This window comes from Giraffa tippelskirchi, chromosome 7, assembly GCF_054371585.1.
Source record: "Giraffa tippelskirchi isolate mGirTip1 chromosome 7, T2T-mGirTip1v1.2.pri, whole genome shotgun sequence".
In the NCBI taxonomy this organism is placed as follows: domain Eukaryota; kingdom Metazoa; phylum Chordata; class Mammalia; order Artiodactyla; family Giraffidae; genus Giraffa; species Giraffa tippelskirchi.
Genome location: NC_137281.1, coordinates 131,204,311 through 131,211,602, shown reverse-complemented (window position 1 = coordinate 131,211,602; position 7,292 = coordinate 131,204,311). Strand labels below are relative to the sequence as shown.

The 7,292-nt window shown below is 39.3% G+C and overlaps 1 pseudogene; it reads left to right on the top strand.

Annotated features, from left to right (window-relative positions):
- The first annotated feature begins 1,298 nt into the window (after positions 1 to 1,298).
- LOC145512213 (mitochondrial carrier homolog 2 pseudogene) lies at positions 1,299 to 2,110 on the top strand (annotated as a pseudogene).
- The last annotated feature ends 5,182 nt before the right edge of the window (positions 2,111 to 7,292 follow it).

Sequence of the window (7,292 nt, the reverse complement as noted above, 5' to 3'; positions counted from 1 at the left end):
ACATTACTGTATGTAAAATAGATAGCCAATGGGAATTTGCTGTATGACTCAGGGAACCCAAACAGGGGCTCTGTATCAACCTAGAGGGGTGGCATGGGGAGGGAGACAGGCGGGAGGTTCAAGAGGGTGGGGACATATGTATACCTATGGCTGATTCATGTTGATGTTTGACAGAAAACAACAGAATTCTGTAAAGCAATTATCCTTCAATTAAAAATTAAATTAAAAAAAATTATGCAGTAAATTCTACTTCCTTTTGCAAGGCACAGGCAGAACCCAAAGTAGGAAGAGCCACTTTGAAACAAAGATGCCACTGTGGACTATTTAGTCTGAAAATGGGCTTTTGGAGGGAGAAGATCTTTCTCATATTCCCTCTCTAAAGATGTCACCATTCTGCTTTAACCAGAGAAGCTAATAAAAATAATTCAAATGGTGTGAGCATGATACTAACCGATCAGGAGTGACCCCTGTCTGTACCAGGCATTACCTGCCCCCCACCTTTTACTCTGGGATGATGGGGAGGTGGTGGAGGAGTTGAAGCTAAGGGGAGGGCTTGGAGTAACAGCTTGGGATGATGGCTTTTCACCAACTGATACATGCTTTATTTTAAAACCAGTGTGTCCCAGTGTGTTGTAAAGGAAAACCCCACAGTTGGCCAACCCCACTTAGCTTTCCTGTAGCAAGGGCAGGTCTCAGGCATATCACCCCAGACCTAAGCTGCACCTCCTCAGTGTCTGCCCTCAAGGTTGCTCCTAAAGAAGGCGACAAGAAGGAAAGCAGCAACCTCAGAGTTCCCACTTAATCCCCTAACTCAAATGCCTCCTTCTTCATTTCTGTGGTCGAAAGTCCAGCTCCGGGGCTTGGAGGCAGGAATGGAAAAGGAGGAAAAGGGTGGAGGTAGTCCTCTTTGCCTTTGTTTCTTTCTTTGTGATGGGGAGAATGTTTCTATATTCTAGTGTTTTTATTTCTCCCGTATCTTTGTTTTAAATCATCTGCCTGGGATGCCCTCTTGTCTGCCACATTTCCTCCTCCCAGGTAGAGAAGGTGAAGCCAACTGCTGAGATGGTGTCTTGGGCAAAGTAATGAGTCTGTCAACTGCTCATGAGTGAATAGGGCATTGCACCACATGGAATCTGGTTCTCGTCCTCAGGCTGCCTCAAACATGGCAGCATACTGGAATTCAAGACTCTAACAATGGCTGGGAGGCAGGACAGTGAAGCCGGCAGCCCTGGTACGTGATGCGGGACAGGTTTGGTTTTCTGGTGGCTCTGTCTGTCCATCTGGCCGTGGGTGCCACCATGGCTGACCTCGCCATTCAGGTGCTCCTGGGCCTGGTCTTACCATCCTGTCCCAGCTGCTGATGTACATGAAGGTGCTCCTCCAGGTAGGGTATGAGCTGCTTTCTCCAACAATAGGACGAAATATTTTGGAGTGGCAAGTCTGTCAGCTTCCTGTTCTTATTTGTTATGCTCAGATTATTGCAAACATCCATGGGAAGCGTGGGTTGTTTACATGCTTAACTCCAAGACTGTGTTCAGAGGTCCTTGGAACTGTGGTCCATGGTAAAGTTTCACAGCATTACCAAGAGTGTGACAAGGCTAAGGAATTAGGATCTGGAAATGTATAGAAAGAAGTGTGATCTTCCTTTGACCAAGTTATCAGGGAGATAGTCTGAAAGGTGATGGCTGCTTCTGCTGCTACTCTCATCACACATCCCTTCCACGTGATCACTCTGAGATCTATGGTATAGTTCACTGGCAGAGAATCCAAGTACTGTGGACTTGGTGATTCCATAGCAACTATCTATCAGGAAGAGGGCATCCTAGGATGTTTTGTGTTTCCACCATGAATGAAATGAAGAGTTACTCCAAAGCTGTCATGGATTTTTTGCCAGTGTGTTGACCTGTACCTTTGTGCTTGTCTCTAATCTTACGGCTGTCAACCACTGTGGGCTTCTCAGTGGATGCCTCTCTGCTCCCCGGTATGTTCTTGGATAGATGGCTGGTGCATCCTACAAAAAGGGGGAAACATGAGCCAAGGAAATAGCTTGTTTTTCCAGAAGTTCCCCTTTGGGAAGACTTACTGTTGTGACCTGAGAATGTTCATTTGAAGATGTGCGGAAGGGACAGTGACATTTCTATAGTCCCAGTTGCACAGAATTATGGGACAGAATATTGATTTCCATATTATTGCTTTGAAAATAATCATTTGATCTTGGGAATATGAGAAAAAAAGACTAGGAAATCAAAAAGGATCAGGCCAAAGTGCCCAGACCTGCCTCTTCAAAACTAGGAACAATATATACCCTGGAGAAGACAATAAATTACAAAAGCAGCAGTATGGAATCTAGGACTCAAGCAGAGGTGTGATAAAAAAAGACCACAGAAGTAGAATTTACAGGAAAATTGAAGTCTGACAGGAAAAAAAAGAAGTCTTGTATTTTTGATGAGCTAAGCAGAATATGATCTGAGTGAAAAGTGCTCGTCCATGGAAGATGACTGCTGAGAACAGTGTCGTAAAATGAACGTTAGTTGGTGATGATAAGTGCCTTAGAATGCCTTTTACAAAGAGAGAAATGGAAGGAAAACAAGACATGTCACTAGGCCTGTAAACCCCTTATAGAAAGCTCCTAAAAGCAAAAAGAGAAAAGGAAGAATATCAAGCGATCATCCTACGTATCCTTACTAGGAATCTTTTGGGGACCAATTTATTTCTTCTTTTGTGGTGATGCTTCACACTTTAGATTTAGATCAATCCAAAAGTAAATAATTTTTTCTGTGTGAAATATATTTTCAATCACTCTGATTCTGAAGGAATTTTTTCCCCCTTTGGCTATTTTTATACATCAGTTACGAGGAATTGCTTTGAACTGATTCTGCAAAATGCATCTTTTATGTCTGTTTTATATTGTAGGTCATGACAAAGAACAAATAAAAACAAAACCTATTGCTCTGGCTATTTCAAGGGATTTGGGCCTGGATAGAATATGAGTTCTGAATTCAGCTTGAAGTGGTTTTTTTTTTTTAAAACTTATTCTCAAGGTGTATCTTGTTTTCATATGGAACTTCTCTTTTACTGACTGTGAACTTTACCAATGAAAAGGATTGCAGACTTGTGTAGGAAGGTGACTTGATATATCAATTGGCCTAGTCCCCTGGTTTCATACAGGACGTACACAAGCAAGGAATAATTCCTTCTTATAGGATATAAAAAATAATTGAATCCTGGGTCTCAAAGCCACTTCCACTGAAATGTAGTGTGTGTGCCCAGTCACTCAGTCATTTGTGTGACTCTTTGTGTCCCCATGGACTGTAGCTCACCAGGCTCCTCTGTCCATGGAATTTTCCAGGCCAGAATACTGGAGTGGACTGCCATTTCCTTCTCTAGCAGATCTTCCCGACCCAGGGGTCAAACCTGCATCTCTTGCATCCTCTACATTGGCGGGCTGATTCTTTACCACTAGCACTACCTGGGAAGTCCTCCATTGGGATATATCTTCCTAATTTGCTTGGGATTAATATATTTTATTCTGAAGCTGGTCAAACTTCCTTTTCAGTTAGTAGTTTTAGTTGGTGCTTCATAGTTGTAAAATGATTAGCATTACAGTGCTTATTTTGGTAATAGGCTTATGGCCATAATTAAATAGTCAACAAATACTTTTTGAACAGCTGCTGTGTTAAGGCAAGGCACTGCCGTAGGTGTTGCTGGAGATGTGAGACTATATAAAACACACTGTCTTAATTCAGAACTTACAATTTTAGGGGGAAGAGGGGAACATGGTTATATAGCACATGTACTTACTATACCAGGGCATGGCCTTTCTGCATAGGCTTCCACATAGGTTTTATCAGTTAGTTCCTCTCTGTAGTGGTATCATGAAAAAAGATAATAAAAATCAGTGCTGCTTTTAAATTATTGAAGAAGCATATGAGGAAATTTTATATTATGTATTATTCATGTTTTTGTGTGTATAACCTTTTCCTCTCAGCTAAAACGAACATCTGTGCAGAAAGTTAAGTTTGACTTAGAAATCTTTACAAGAACCACATTCTTTTCACAAAACAAAAACACATGCTGATTGATTAACCACAGAGCTAAACTTAAAGCCAAGATAAAAGCACAGCCTACATTAAATGATGTGCTTCTCATTGCTTAATGACCGTGAAACCTGGACTCAATTATGCTATTTCTTAGACAGTGTAGCCAGAAGAATTAACTAAAATGTATACGGACAGGGAATTTATCAGGAGGTTGAGTGCTATGCTGAAGGAAAATCTTTTTTTTTTCTTTTTCTTTTGGCACTTACATCCATGTCATATTTAAACCTTAGTAAATCAATGTTCAAAATGTTCAAATTGTTGGTACTATTCTGATTAAGAGTCTCAAGAATGTCTTCATTGTAATGGTATTGATAACCCCTTCATCATATCCTGTTCTCTGCTTTTGCTCTCAGTGTGCTACAGACTGATATAATGTATCCTGAGTCTGATGTTAATGCCCAAGTCACATTTTTAAAATGTGAGATAACATTTGTTGGAAACCAGATAATGAACAACAATGTAGTGAGCCATAGTCAATATATTTGGTAGTTTTCCCACACTTAAACCTATCCCTGTAATTTCCTTGTTGAGTGAGCTAATGGTGTTTAACCAGAAACCCACATCCCAGCCAAAATAAAATTTATCCTTTTTTAGAAACCTAGAACAAAAGAGAATATATAACCTCTTTAGCTAATCTACTTCCATCTCTAAGAACTTTCTTTGACAAGAGTTGTTCCTTGGGCCCAAACTTTCTTTGACAGGAGTTGTTCCTTGGGCCCGAGTTTTGCCATTCCCGGTAAAGCCATTTTAAAAAATTCTATTCTTAATAGAGGCAGAAAGGAGTAGATTTTTCTTTGCAACATAGGTGGTAGGTGTGTACACCTATATGGCTTCCCTAGTGGCTCAGACAGTAAAGAATCTGCCTGCAGTGCGGGAGACTTGGGTCCAATTCTGGGTTGGGAGGTTACGCTAGAGGAGGGCAGGGCAACCCACTCCAGTATTCTTGCCTGGAGAATCTCCATGGACAGAGGAGCCTGGTGGGCTACAGTCCATGGGGTGGCAAAGAGTCGGACATGACTGAGCGACTAAGCGCACAGCACACATATATGCATCCGTATGTCAACAATAAATATCTCATGCTCATTATTTAATACAATGAATCTATTAAAGTCATTCATTTAGCTATCATTAGGCATGTAAAAAAAGAAAAGATGGAGCTAAACTCTTTGTCTGACATTGTAAAAGGCAATTCTTATCTTTTCTAGAGTTATAGATGTCATTTTTGAATAGAGTTATTCATGAGGACCAGCTCACTTAGGATTAAAGGGTATATTCCACAGAAGACATTAGATCTTTGATGTTCAAATCTCTTATTTTTTATTTTTCTTTACTGACAGTCTCACAAGGACATTATTTATGGCTGAAAAAAGAAAGATTTATTTCTTATAAGTGTTTTCACCCATGACTTTATCTAAAAAGTTTCTTTTTAAAGAGCTGTACTGGTGAACATTTTGCTTTTGTACCTACATCAGTAGCTCTTTCCTCTCTTATCTTGCTTTCTCAAGGCAACAGTCAAAATTCCACTTGTTAGAACAGAATCAGAAAGTTCAAGGCCTAAAGAAATCTAACACTTAATAAGGGAATACAGAAAATAACAGATTTTAAAAAGAAGGGACTATAAAGCATATAATACTTTGCTTCAACAATTATAATAGGTTTCTTAGGGGAAAGCAGAGAAACAAGAGGATTCATCTGTGTGTTTGCATAATAAGAGTTAAACAATAAAGGTAGGTGAATATTATGGACTTTGTGTTGACAGTTAAAAGCAACTACAGTGTACAAAAATTTGCTGTTACAGAAACAGACTCATAGACATAGAAAACAAATTTATGATTACCAAAGGGGAAAGGGGGTGGGAGAGGGATAAATTATGAATTTGAGATTAGCAGATACTAACTACTATATATAAAATATATAGACAACAAAGTCTTACTGTATAACACATTGAATATCTTTCAAGAAACAATAATGGAAAAGAATATGAATATATATATATATGTAAAACTGAATCACTTTGCTGTGCACCAGAACTAACATAACATTGTAAATCAACTATGCTTCAAAAAAAAATTGCCGCTCCAAAACTTTGCTTAAAGAAAATCATTTTATTGGATTTATTCTACTGACTTGTCTTCCCAATAGACTTCATATTAAACACATAATTTAGTACAAGGTAGAAATCTAAGCTCATTAGTACTGAAACAGATCCTGTCAAGTGTTTGAAGGCTTTGAATGCAATGAAAACATGTATCAGAATTTCAACAGCTTATTCTAACGTCATTACCATTATTTACTACATCATCACCACAACCATCAAATATTTATTGAATACCCAGAGTGAGTTGATTATACTTAGCATATGGAAGTCTATTCCTAGGAATTTCAACTTAAGAAATTAAAAGCAAACAGAAAGCCCTTGACAGAGAATTTGAGTCAGGGAGGACCTGGGGAGAAGAACACTGCAAGATGCTGCAAAACTCGTGTTCATAAACATTTAGGAAGGCCAGGAAGAAAAGACAATCTTCTACAGTGAGAAGGAAAATATCCAATATGCAAATGACTGCGACTCTAGCAGCTCCTGTCCTTCTTCTGTGGCTGGATTTCTTTGTTGGCTGCCTTGGGAGACTTATAAGAACAACAAAATCCAAGGAAGGAGTTTTAAAGGGGTCAAAAATAAAGGAAGGGAAAATCACTGAAAGACAAGAACTTGCAGAAAGTTGAGGGAAATGTTTTGAGGAGATTCCAGGGAAACTCAGCCTTCCAAGAAGAATTTTTTTTCACGTGCCTCTTTCATTTCATTTTGTTCTGTTGCCTCACATGGTTGTCACTGGTGTAATTTCAAATGAAAACAAAACAAAAATAAACAAACAAAAAACATCCTCATCGAACAGCGGTGCAGAGTCTTGGGAAGTCTTGCAGCTGGTTTTCAAGAGTCCTTAATGCGAGCCCTTAAGTGGTACTTCCCTTGATGGTGTTACCTTGGTTACAGACACACACAATCCAGCTCACATACACTCATTTCAGCAGTGCCTTATGGGCAACAAACATGAGGTATCAAGCTGTCAGATAGAGTACTTGGTACTTGGTAAAGAAAATTAGGTGCTGTACTGTGGAGCATTTCTACTCAATTTATTGATAACCTTACCAAGGACACCACAATGCTCAGATCCTTATTGCAAAGATTCACTTCTG